This window comes from Mytilus trossulus, chromosome 3, assembly GCF_036588685.1.
Source record: "Mytilus trossulus isolate FHL-02 chromosome 3, PNRI_Mtr1.1.1.hap1, whole genome shotgun sequence".
Classification (NCBI taxonomy): Eukaryota; Metazoa; Mollusca; class Bivalvia; order Mytilida; family Mytilidae; genus Mytilus; species Mytilus trossulus.
In genome coordinates this window covers 54406392-54419900 of record NC_086375.1, presented here as the reverse complement: position 1 = coordinate 54419900, position 13509 = coordinate 54406392, and the positions used below count along the sequence as shown (strand labels likewise).

General features: G+C 31.5%; 1 long non-coding RNA gene across 1 annotated transcript in view; it reads right to left on the bottom strand.

Moving 5' to 3' along the window:
• Nucleotides 1-3498: 3498 nt before the first annotated feature.
• LOC134709551 (uncharacterized) overlaps nt 3499-13509 on the bottom strand; it is a 30340-nt gene continuing 20329 nt past the window's right edge. Inside the window, exons 3-4 of the long non-coding RNA XR_010105982.1 lie at nt 4074-4124; nt 3499-3582 (exon numbers count right to left, since the gene is read on the bottom strand). This is a non-coding gene — a long non-coding RNA (uncharacterized LOC134709551). The remainder of the gene's footprint in view (nt 3583-4073; nt 4125-13509) is intronic.

Sequence of the window (13509 nt, the reverse complement as noted above, 5' to 3'; positions counted from 1 at the left end):
TTAAAATCATGAAATCTTCAAATATTGGTTTTAAGTAGAGAGTTATATGTTTAAATAATGTAACACATTAATAAGTTTATCATTTTCCTTTTTACGGTACACCTCATTCAATGTGATGCAAATACATCTGTGAAAAATAGCACAAAACAATTAAATGAGCGTAACCTCATTGAGTTGCTAGCTGCAAAAACCTCGATTTGCTAATGTACTTTGTATATATGTCTATTTGTGTTGCTATGTTACATATGACGTGACTTGTGTTTTGGTAATTTTCTATATTCTTATACATATTAGTTTTGCTTATGTGCTTTGTCTCTATACCTCTTTATGTTTCTATGTTACATATTTTGTTACTTTTGTTTATTGTGATTGAGATAATAGCTCAGAGTTGACTGATGTACCCTAATGTTGATAGTGTTACTCACTATGGCTGTTTGTTTTGTTCACATATCGTTATCAATATAATGGAATGTTTATGCCACTGTCATACAAGTGAAAGGTATAGCAAAAAAAAAACATATTAATGTCCTAAATAAGTCAGGAATATGAGAGTTGTTTTTCATTCGTTTGATATGTTTGAGTTTATGATTTCGCCATTTGATTATGGACTTTTCGGTTTGAATTTTCCTCCGAGTTTGAATCAACTTTTTTCTGCTTTTTTTTACTATCCACTGACCAGAATAATATAAACGGTACCAATCTTCCTGCACCAGATGCGCATTTCGACAATACATGTCTCTTCAGTGATGCTCGTAGCCAAAATATTTGAAATCCAAAGCTTATATAAAAGTTAAAGAAGGTCCAAAAAGTATAGCAAAATCCGTGAAAGTAATTAGAGCTTTGCATGAGGGAGAAACATTCCTCAATTTATAGTAATTTCTAACATTTAATTGCAGCAAATTTTAATAAAACAAAAGAAACGTATTTTCATGCCAGTACCGAAGTATTGGCTATTGGGCTGGTGATTACCTCGGGGACTAACACTCCACCAGCAGAGGCATCGACCCAGTAACACAATAACATTAAGGGTACCCATCTTCCTGCACCAGATGCGCAATTCGAAAATACATGTATTTTCAGTGATGCTCATGGCCAAAATATTTAAAATCCAAAGCTTATATAAAATAGAGGCTCTAAAGAGCCTGTGTCGCTCACCTTGGTATATGTGAATATTAAACAAAGGACGCAGATGGATTCATGACAAAATTGTGTTTTGGTGATGGCGATGTGTTTGTACATCTTAATTTACTGAACATTCTAGCTTCATACAATTATCTCTATCTATAATCTACTTGGCTCAGTAGTTTTAGAGGAGAAGAATTTTGTAAAAAATTACTAAGATTTACGAAAAAATGGTTAAAACATGACTATAAAGGGCAATAACTCCTAAAGGGGTCAACTGACAATTTTGGTCATGTTGACCTATCTGTAGATCTTACTTTGCCAACATGTATTGTTTTTTACAGTTTATCTCTATCTATAATAATATTCAAGATAATAACCAAAATCAGCAAAATTTCCTCAAAATTTACAGTTCAGGGGCAGCTCCCATCAACGAGTTGTCCGATTCATCTGAAAATTTCAGGACAGATAGATTTTGACCTGATAAATAATTTTACTTCATATCAGATTTGCTTCAAATGCTTTGGTTTTTGAGTTATAAGCCAAAAACTGAATTTTACCCCTCTGTTCTATTTTTAACCGTGGCTGCCATCTTGGTTGGTTGACCGGGTGACGCCACACATTTTAAAACTAAATACCCAAATGATGATTGTGGCCAAGTTTGGTTTAATTTGGCCCCCTAGTATCAGAGAAGAAGATTTTTGTAAAAGATTACTAAGATTTACGAAAAATTGTTAAAAAAGACTATAAAGGGCAATAACTCATAAAGGGATCAACTGACCATTTCGGTCATTTGACTTATTTGTAAATTTTACTTTGCTAATCATTATTGCTTTTTACAGTTTATCACTATCTATAATAATATTCAAGATAATAACCACAAATAGCAAAATTTCCTTAAAATTTCCAATTCAGGCGCAGCAACCCAACAACAGGTTGTCTGATTCATCTGAAAATTTCAGGGCAGATAGATCTTTACCTGATGAACAATTGTTCCCCGTCAGATTTGCTCTAAGTGCTTTGGTTTTTGAGTTATAAGTCAAAAACTGCATTTTACCTCTATGTTCTATTTTAGCTGTGGCGGCCATCTTGGTTGGTTGGCTGGGTCACCGGACACAGGTTTTAAACTAAATACCCAAATGATTATTGTGGCTAAGTTTGGTTAAGTTTGGCTCAGTAGTTTCAGAGGAGAAGATTTTGTAAAAGATTACTAACATTTACGAAAAATGGTTAAAAATTGACTATAAAGGGCAAAAACTCCTAAAGGGGTCAACTGAAATTTCAGGACAGATAGATCTTTACCTGATGAACAATTGTACCCACGTCAGATTTGCTCTCAATGCTTTGGTTTTTGAGTAATAAGCCAAAAACTGCATTTTACCCCAAGTTCTATTTTTAGCTGTGGCGGCCATCGTGGTTGTTTGACCAGGTCACCGGACACATTTTTTAAACTAGATACCCTAATGATGGTTATGGGTACGTTTGGTTAAATTTGGCCCAGTATTTTTAAAGGAGAAGATTTTTGTTAAACATACGCCGGACGACCGACGACGGACGCCAAATGATGGGAAAAGCTCACTTGGCCCTTCGGGCCTGGTGAGGTAAAAATGAAGAGCTAAAATCCAAGAAATGCAAAAAAGGTAGCCAAATCAGTGAAAGGAATCAGACATTTGTATTATTATTTGTATAATAATTTGTAACATTTTGTCACAGCAAAGTTTATTAACACAAAAAAATCCGTATTTCATGCAGAAATTTGATAATACATAAAAACAGCTTGTGACCATATGGTTATCGTATATCATTCAAACGGAATGTTATGTGAGATCGACATGGTGGCACGGTAGTATTTGCTTTCCAGAATTTAGGTTGCTCTTTTGTGTACCCTACTTAGGTAAATGTATCTAAACAGTGTGATTGGACAAAAAATACAGTATCAACTGAACATACTTTCCCAAACTGAGTGATGAATCAGGTGTAGAAAAATATGAAATAATTTTATATACAGATGAAAATGAATTTATGAGAATTTTTTAAAATTTTGCATTCACTGCACCATAAAAGACCTAAAAGTACTAGTGGCCTTAGGATTTTAAAAATAGCAAAAAAAGTAAACGGTCATGGTACATATCCAAATTCATTTCTGAATGGTAAAATGAAAGTACTTCAGTTAACTGTGAATGTAGAATTTTTTGCAGTGTTAGAAAGTGGTGAAAATTCTAAAAAGGCTATCATTATCCCTTATGGCCAGGAAATACTACCGTGCCACCACATAGAAGTTACGAAATTAAACTGATTAAAAAGAAGTGTTGCCAAAACGCAGCAACAAGAATGTTTACGTGTCAAATTAAACCAAGAACCACCAAACAATCAATTAAAATATATATATTAATGAGTCTTCCATGTTTATGAATTATTTGTCTATTTCATGTAAACTCTGTGCTGGATCAAATAGTTATTCTGAAAAAGAAAACAAATCAAATCTCAATAAGACCAGAAAATTATAATCTTACATAAATTTAACCATAAATGTATTGTTTTGAGTGTTAGATAATTTTTTAAGCAACAAAAAGACTGAAGTTGTCACGTTGATTTGACACCACGATACTAGAAGTTGAATTGGTTTGACTAGATCGAAATTTACTTTTCTTTCAGTATTCAGTTTGCATACAAGAATATCTGTTCAATATGCAGTATAGTTTTGCAAAACGAAACTGTTAATTTTCAATATTTTGTGTTAACGATGCATTAGAGTACGGAATATCTTGTCATCAATCTGAGGTAAATGTACAATTCAAAAGTTATTCATACATACGATTTTAGATGGTAATGGACAATAATGTATCTCCGTATATAAAAGAACTAAATCATCTGACATGAAAATCACCGAAAAATATATGAAAATAATACGATAAGTAACGATATAGTTACATAATACCAATCATAGTCACCTCAGTCTAATCTTTCTCTGGTACCCAGTATATACAAATTCCGAAAAATATCTGAAAAAAAAAGCCATTCATCTTATAAACATGATCGACATAGCGTATTACAATTCTCTCCACATACTGTTAACATTATGTGATTTATAGATTTGTGTGTGCTTAACGTCCGATGGTGAATACTTTATTTATGCCTATTTAGGATGCAACGAAGCATCAATTTGAGTTCATAAAAATTTAACCAATTAAAACATAGACATGAGATATAGGATTTAAGTCCGAAATCAGTATAGACGTTTACTCTTTTATAGTTATTCAGATATCCATGCTAATTAAGAGGTGTTCATTTATCATTACGACACCCTTAAAAACTTCTCTTTATCCACACTACTGGATGCAAAATGTTACTTAGTGTTGCGCGTTATTAGATTATATAGATTATTGTGTACCTGCCATTTTGAGATAGCACTATTCCAACAGCACTTCCATCTGCCGTTTATATGTGATGGTTGATATGAGTTTGATTAAATTAATCATGATTTTCTTTATAGAGGGTTACTACTTAAGCATTTGACCAAAGAGTCATCTGTAGAGAATATGTTGCAATTAACTGTATAAGTTATATACTTTGTTTGACCTATTTAAATTTACCAGACACAAGTTGGTTCCTTTTTCCTTTTTCGATATTCAAAGTCCAAAATAAATTTTTTTTTTCCTTCAAAATTTCTTTTCCTCAATATTTTTTTTTCCTCAATATTTTTTTTTCCTTCAAAATTTTTTTCCTCAAATTTTTTTTCCTCAAAATTTTTTTTTCCCCAATTTTTTTTTTCCTCAAAATTTTTTTTCCTCAAATTTTTTTTTCCTCAAAAAGTTTTTCAATTTTTTTTTTCGTTTCCTTATTCGGTTTCTTTTTCCTTATTCAATTTTCATTTCCTTATACAGTTTCTATTTCCTTATTTGATTTCCATTTCCTAATTCGATTTCCATTTCCTTATTCGATTTTCATTTCCTTATTCGGTTTCTTTTTGCTTTTTCAATGTTCATTTGCTTTTTCAATGTTCATTTGCTTTTTCAATGTTCATTTTCTTTTTCGGTTTCTATTTCCTTATTTGGTTTCTATTTCCTTATTGGATTTTCGTTTCCTTATTGGATTTCCATTTCCTTATTCAATTTCCATTTCCTAATTCGGTTTCTTTTTCCTTTTTCAATATTCATTGCCTTTTTCAGTTTCTATTTCCTTATTCGGTTTCTATTTCCTTGTTCAGTTTCCATTTCCTTATTGGATTTTCATTTCCTTATTGGATTTTCATTTCCTTATTCGGTTTGTTTTTCCTTATTCGGTTTCTATTTCCTTATTCAGTTTCCATTTCCTTATTGGATTTTCCTTTCCTTATTGGATTTTCATTTCCTTATTCGGTGTCCATTTCCTTTTTCGATATTCAAATTTTGAAAAATATGACGAGTCCAAACTGATTTTTTTTTTCCTTCAAAATTTTTTTCCTCAAATTTTTTTTTCCTCAAAATTTTTTTCCTCAAAATTGTTTTTTCCTCAAAAAAATTTTCATTTTTTTTCGTTTCCTTAATCGGTTTCTTTTTCCTTATTCAATTTTCATTTCCTTCTACAGTTTCTATTTCCTTATTCGATTTCCATTTCCTTATTCGATTTCCATTTCCTTATTCAATTTTCATTTCCTTATTCGGTTTCTTTTTCCTTTTTCAATGTTCATTTCCTTTTCCAATGTTCATTTCCTTTTTCAGTGTTCATTTCCTTTTTCGGTTTCTATTTCCTTATTGGATTTTCATTTCCTTATTAGATTTCCATTTCTTTATTCTATTTCCATTTCCTAATTGGCTTCTTTTTCCTTTTTCGGTTTCTATTTCCTTATTCGGTTTCTATTTCCTTATTCAGTTTCCATTTCCTTATTGGATTTTCATTTCCTTATTGGATTTTTATTTCCTTATTCGGTTTCTTTTTCCTTATTCGGTTTCTATTTCCTTATTCGGTTTCTATTTCCTTATTCAGTTTCCATTTCCTTATTGGATTTTCATTTCCTTATTCGGTTTCCATTTCCTTTTTCGATATTCAAATTTTTGAAAAATATTACAAGTCCAAACTGAATTTTTTTTTTTCCTTCAAAATTTTTTTCCTCAAATTTTTTTTTCCTCAAATTTTTTTTTTCCTCAAAATGTTTTTTCCTCAAAATTTTTTTTTCCTCAAAAAGTTGTTCAATTTTTTTTTTCGTTTCCTTATTCGGTTTCTTTTTCCTTATTCAATTTTCATTTCCTTATACAGTTTCTATTTCCTTATTCGGTTTCTATTTCCTTATTGGATTTTCGTTTCCTTATTCGATTTCCATTTCCTTATTCGATTTCCATTTCCTCATTCGGTTTCTTTTTCCTTTTTCAGTTTTGATTTCCTTATTCGGTTTCTATTTTCTTATTCAGTTTCCATTTCCTTATTCAGTTTCCATTTCCTTATTGGATTTTCATTTCCTTATTGGATTTTCATTTCCTAATTCGGTTTCTTTTTCCTTATTCGGTTTCTATTTCCTTATTCAGTTTCCATTTCCTTATTGGATTTTCATTTCCTTATTGGATATTCATTTCCTTATTCGGTTTCCATTTCCTTCTTCGATATTCAATATTTTTTGTCATTCAAAATTTTTTTTTCCTCAAATATTTTTTTCCTGAAAATTTTGTTCCTCAAATTTTTTTTCCTCAAAATTTTTTTTTCCTCAATTTTTTTTTCCTCAAATTTTTTTTTCCTCAAAATTTTTTTTTCTCAAATTTTTTTTTTCCTCAATAAGTTTTTCAATTTTTTGTTTTGTTTCCTTATTCGTTTTCTTTTTCCTTTTTCGATTATCATTTCCTTATTTGGTTTCTTTTTCCTGATTCGATTTTCATTTCCTTATTCGGTGTCTATTTCCTTATTCGATTTCCATTTCCTGATTCGATTTTCATTTCCTTATTCGGCTTCTTTTTCCTTTTTCAATATTCATTTCCTTTTTCGTTTTCTATTACCTTATTCGGTTTCTATTTCCTTATTTGATTTTCAATTCCTTATTCGATTTACATTTCCTTATTCGATTTCTGATTCTTTATTCATTTTCTATTTCCTTTTTCGGTTTCTATTTCCTCATTCGGTTTCTATTTTCTCATTCGGTTTCTATTTCCTTATTCGGTTTCTTTTTCCTTATTCGGTTTCTGTTTCCTTATTTGATTTCTTTTTCCTTATTAAATTTTCATTTCCTTATTCGGTTACTTTTTCCTTATATTTACAACTATCAAACATCAACACACACCAAACTGGATGTAATTGAAAGATATCTAGAGGTCAATATATAGGCTCGAACAAAAGACCAAAAAGGAAAAATATAGCGAGCTTTTTTGGGATGAAGATGTAGTAAAGACCGAACGTCAGTTTTAGTCGGATATACTTTAATGTTAGTCTTACATGTTGTTCTGGAACTCATTCCTCATTTATTTGTCAAGTGATCATCATTTTATATTGTTAACGTTTCATTGCGTACATCGCTTAATGTGCACCAGTTTTAGGAGTTTTATACAGGACAGTGTAGGAAACCATGTTACTTTCCCCTTTCTCTGAGTAACGAAAACTTCTCAGCGGGTCGTGTACACAACTACAAGGAACATTCAGCGGACACGTTGTCCAAAGGAACAATTCATGGCTAACCACAGCGTGAGTTACATTTAAAACATTACAAATTATGTATTTACATCAGCGATGAACTGTTTTAATATCTTTTCTTATGTTATAAAGAAATTATGAACATTAAGATTTTACCGTTCTAACTGTTCGTATCTGCAATGAAACAATTCCAGACAGAACCCGACGTGTGCAAGAATATTTATCTATTTATTATTATAAAGAACTTTAACGGCTTTATATATTGACGAACTGTTTATCCGTATATTTTATGGACTTTAAGTATCATTGAACACATTGTAAAATTGTATTTATATTTGTATTTTCAGTTTTTCACCTTTTGAATTGGTAGTAAAATAAACAATCTCATTAAGGTTCATGTGGACCCTTTGGCTAAAATGGCCGTATTTTCACCTCAAAATTTACTCTGAGTACAGACAAACCTGGGCATCTGTAAAAAAATTCAAGCATAGCATGCCCTAGATAAATGAATTTTAAATATGTTTTATGTTTTAGAAAAATAAAAACTTACCAGGATTTTGCCGTGCACTGTTTTTCATTCCTCCAGAAGATGCCAAAATAAACTAAGTTGGGTAACAGGTTTGAGAACTTCCCCACAGGTAAAAATTAAAGTGAGCATTTTCAATTGACATGGACATTAGATGGACAATAGATACCTGACAATAATTGGTTATGTAAACTGTGTACCTGAGTGGACCATATCAAGGTAAACTCAACTGTTTGTTCATTTTATCATTTTCTGCAGATACGAAAAAAAGTGTACGGCAAAATCCAGTTAAGTTATGAATTTTCTAAATCATACAATGCATTTGAATTCTATTTATCTAGGGCATGCTATGCCTTAAAACTTTTCCAGATGCACATGTTTGCCTGTACTCAGAGAAAATTTTGAAGTGGAAATACGGCCATTTTAGCCATAGGGTCCACATGAACCTTAAAATCCGATGTTCTGAGATTGTAAAATAAAAGTCAGTTCCTGATTGTTTTATCCTTACTTTAACCCAGTCATCTTGGTTACACTCACTGGTCCGGCCAGTACACATTTATAGATGTTTATATATATCATTGATTCAGTGGCGATGGCAAATAGACACTGATAAATCTTAAATGAAATTTTATAGTTTTGAATGTGTCTTCATCAGTTGACTAAAAATAAGTGGAGGTATGTTCTTATTGCCGACAAGAGAGGCACTCAACCTATATTAATTTGTGCATAAAGCGATTGAAAGTTGCTAGATACTGAACGCTTTTACCACAAATGCGCCTAAGTTTTAATCTGTGTATATATACTTAAAATACGATGATAAAATTCATGTCTTTTTCAGGATTTCTGCCAGATCCAACCATGTAGTAAGTCATGTTTGTGAGATATGGTTTTAGTCGATGATGTTAATGAAGGACCTGTAGTACAAAGTATATCACTGGATTGAGCTCTCTGTCCAAGTGTATCATTAAATGTGGCACTATAAATCCAATGGCTAAAGAGGAACTAATTTTTATTCAGTGCCTAGTTACAATCTGAACTGTCTTGTTAGGGACAGTTCTTTTATACATCTACAAACGTGACTTGAATTTAGAAAGAATGTTGTTTGTTTCTACCTTTGACAGGTACTTACTTTTAAAAAGCCCAAAGCCACAAATAAAATGATTCTAAAAAGTGACCATTACTTTTGGCCTCATATACTTAACGTTGGGTTAATTAAAGCCAAACTATTAAAGTCTAATTAAATACGATGACCACGCGTTGCTGAATGAAAAAGCAATTGTCATAAACTTGAATATCCCTTAAGCTAAAACATTTACAAATAGAAAGTCACGTTTGTAGTTTAACAATAATACATACATTTATAAACTTTAGAAATTATATTTAATAATTTCAATACTTTCGATCACTGCATAGTGTTACATAAAGTGCTTTGCTTTGAGCTGAGTTCATTGCTGTGCAATTCATTTTTTGTGAAATAAAGATTTGACAGACAACTCTCATGTATAAGGATTTGTCAAAGTAGTATTCATTCTATGTACAATGTATGTAATAATAGGGAGATAAAAAAAGCATTTTATTTCGATTTGAACCAAACATTATGTGTCTATTGATCAAATTGAAAAAAAAATAGAATAACCGGACAATGCTACTACCCCTTCAAGCAATATGATGCTAGGTTGTTTTAATACATCTGTATTGCCTACTAAACACTAGGACATGAGTGTAAATGGTCATTCAATTATGATTCAATTATGTGAAGAAGAACACATTTAGGCCTATCTGGCCTAATTGATTTCTAAAACTATTATATTTCATTGTACCTGTTCAACATTTTTTCATTCATTTGTTTATTTCTTAATTAGTGTGAATTAACATATGTTTGGATTGGGAAACAAGTTTTGCAACTTCTATTAATCCCTTTCCACTTTGCGGGTGCGAGTGCTGCCTTGTAGCGGCATTAGCCTACTCTTTTTCGAAATCTACAAGGGTGGCTTTAACGTGCAAGAGATATGGCTCTCTCTTAACACAGGTCAGTCATTTATCGTCCCCTTGCGACGGACTATCATCGTTTCCTTTTAAGACCATACTCGCAAATGGTGTCAAGGGAGAGCCGAAAATTGAGTCCCTGAAATTGTCATCCCGAATGGTAATCGAACCAGGAACCTTGGTGTTAGTAGTTCGATGATTTTTTTTATCTTTATTATATTCACAATTCATATATCACAGTTTGAATTACACAAAAAATAAAAACATTGTAATTAGTTATTGTCTTTTCTCTGAAATGAATCATATTTTGAAACATTAATTATATATTGCGTGAAATATTTGTCACGAACATGATTGTCTGATTAAACACTTTTGTATACTCATATTTATATATGTAACACTCCCAAACGTGTCCTAGCTGTCCCCCAAATGTGTCCGATTCCCCCAAACGTGTCTATTCTCCCTAAACGTGTGCGTTATATCCAATATTCCCAAAACGTGTCTGATTTTATAACCCCCAAACGTGTCCGATAATTGTTATTCGCCAAAACTTGTCCACAATTTAACGCCAGGAAGTCTCACGTCTTTTAGCACTAATACATGAATAAAATCAATAACGTTTACGGCAATTATATAATGGGGGACACAACTGATGAAATGATTATTTATTAGTATTAGTTGGTTCAATGCCGGTTGTTATTGCAAATTTAATCTGTAACATATAAATCGACTTCTGACTGAAATTGCTTATATTCCAGTTGCAAGTATTATGCTCGTTTAGAGCGCACATACATGTACAAACAATTAAATTTCTAGTTCAGTTGGATTAAGCGTTTACAATAGGATAACACCAAATAAATTCAAATATAATATATTCAGGTTAAACTATGCCTATACATCTATAATACTAAAATTACGAGGTCCAATTTGTCAGCCGTCATCACGTAAAAACGACGAATCACAGAATTCAACTTTATATATAACTAATATAGTACAAAGGTGTAGATTAAAAATTACACCACTCCAGGCCCCTTTGTTTTCCACGTAATTAATATTGCCAATAATTAAGAAGTTCGAGTCCGATACCGCGGCGTTTTGCATTTGCGCCGATCTGCACTTCATTTGCGCCGATTTTTTCTTTCATTTGCGCCGATATTTTCTTTCATTTGCGCCGATTTTTTTTACAGGTAAATTACAGGTGAATAGATATAAGAAGATGTGATATGAGTGCCAATGAGAGAACTCTCCATCCAAGTCATGTTATTTGTCATTTAACATTATAGACCTCTTCCATTAGCCACTTGTACAAATTTATGAATTGTCAATCATAACATGTATATAACTGTTGTCCCCTGCTCACAGTGGAGAGGTGGAAGAAGGCCTTCAAGATACATCTCCAGACATTTTCCCTGACCGTAACCGTAGTTTTTTAGCCTCTGTCTTTCGGACATCTGCCACATATTTATGCTCGATCTGTGTTTTGACAATTAAATCCGTGGTGACTCTGGCTTTACACAGTTTTATAGTACATTAGTAAGACATGTTGTTATATTTCAGGACACTTATCTTCCGATATGTATGGCCCTTGATGATTAAAGAATTGTCTCCTCGGCTAGTTTCAGTGTGCAATATGTCTATCATGTTACAATGAAGTTGCAGAAAAATATGAATCAAAATTATCTTAAACATAAATGAAAAACATTAAGAACCAAATTTTACCACTGGTATAGTACATGTACAAGTATTAATTTACCTGTAAATCTAATTAGGAGCAAATAAAAAATCGGCGCAAATGAAAAAATGAAATCGGCGCAAATGAAAGAATGAAAATTTTCAAAATCGGCGCAAATGTCATACGCCCCGATACCGATACCAATAGTATATTCACCTGTTACTTTAATTGGGTATTCAAAGAAAACGACACAGTACTGATTCAAATGTAAACACATATGGTAGAAAACTTATACAATTTTGTAAGAATAACAACATGTATAAAATGAATGGTCGGATAGGAAACGATGAAGTAGGTAAACCTACGAGCAAGAATACCAGTGTCGTAGACTATGCAATAAGTACTGCAGATGTATTGTATTTAGTAGAAAATTTTGATGTTCTACCATTTAGCAGTTTATATTCTGATATCCATTGTCCACTCGAATTAGTACTCAATTGTAGTATACTAAGCAATCAAATGTAAATATAAATGTAGAATCTGGTGAAAATAATACATATATTGGAAAATGGAATCATGATCAAGTTAATGAATATAAAGACAATCTTGACAAAGAAAGTATATCTCAATTGTTATCTTTTATTATGACAAAAACTGAAAATGTTCAAAATGTTGATAAAAATACTATTGATGAAATTGTAAATGAAATAAGAGATGTTTTACTCAATTCTGCTAGAAATACATTTGGGGAGTTCGTACAGAAAACTTATGGATTTGATTACACGGGAGGGAAACAAAATCACCGTGATTGGTTTAACACAGAATGCCGCCGGGAAAGGAGGGCGTTTAGAAAATCAAAAAGGTTAAATAAACGATATGGTTCACGTATATTCAAGGAACGTTTGAGACGTAGTGAGACTTTATATAAAAAAACTATGGATAAAAATATTAGATCATTTAACGTTGATTTACGTTCAAAGATGAAAAAGATGCGAACAAAAAACCCGAAAGAATTTTGGAAAATTATTAATCGGGGTAAACGAAAGAAAAAAAATGATATTAATATTGAAGATTTGTTTTCTTTTTTTAAGGATCTGAATAAAAATAAAGAAACAAATGATCGGTATATTTTAGAAAATGATGTAAACGAAAATTCATCAAATGTATTTCTTAATGCTTGTATTACAAAAGATGAAATATTGAAGGCAATAAAAAGCCTGAAAAATAATAAGACCCCTGGTGATGATCTTATTGTAAATGAGTATATATGCTCGTCTATTGAATTTTTTATTGATGTTTATGTGTGTTTATTTAATCTTGTTTTTGACACAGGATTGTTGCCTGAGGCATGGTTAATAGGAAATGTAATTCCATTGTTTAAAAACAAAGGCTCTGAAAGTGATCCACAAAACTATAGGCCTATGGTTTACTCCTGGTTTGCCCACTTTTAATCCTACCAATTATCTAATAGCAAAGAAAACAAAAAAGACAAAAGGTTTAATGAGCATACAATTGTATAGTCTGTTCCAACTTAGGTATATAGTTTATCAGTGTTTTCTTACTATATTTACATGCTTTTTATTATGATTTTCAAAGAAAAATAAAATAATAA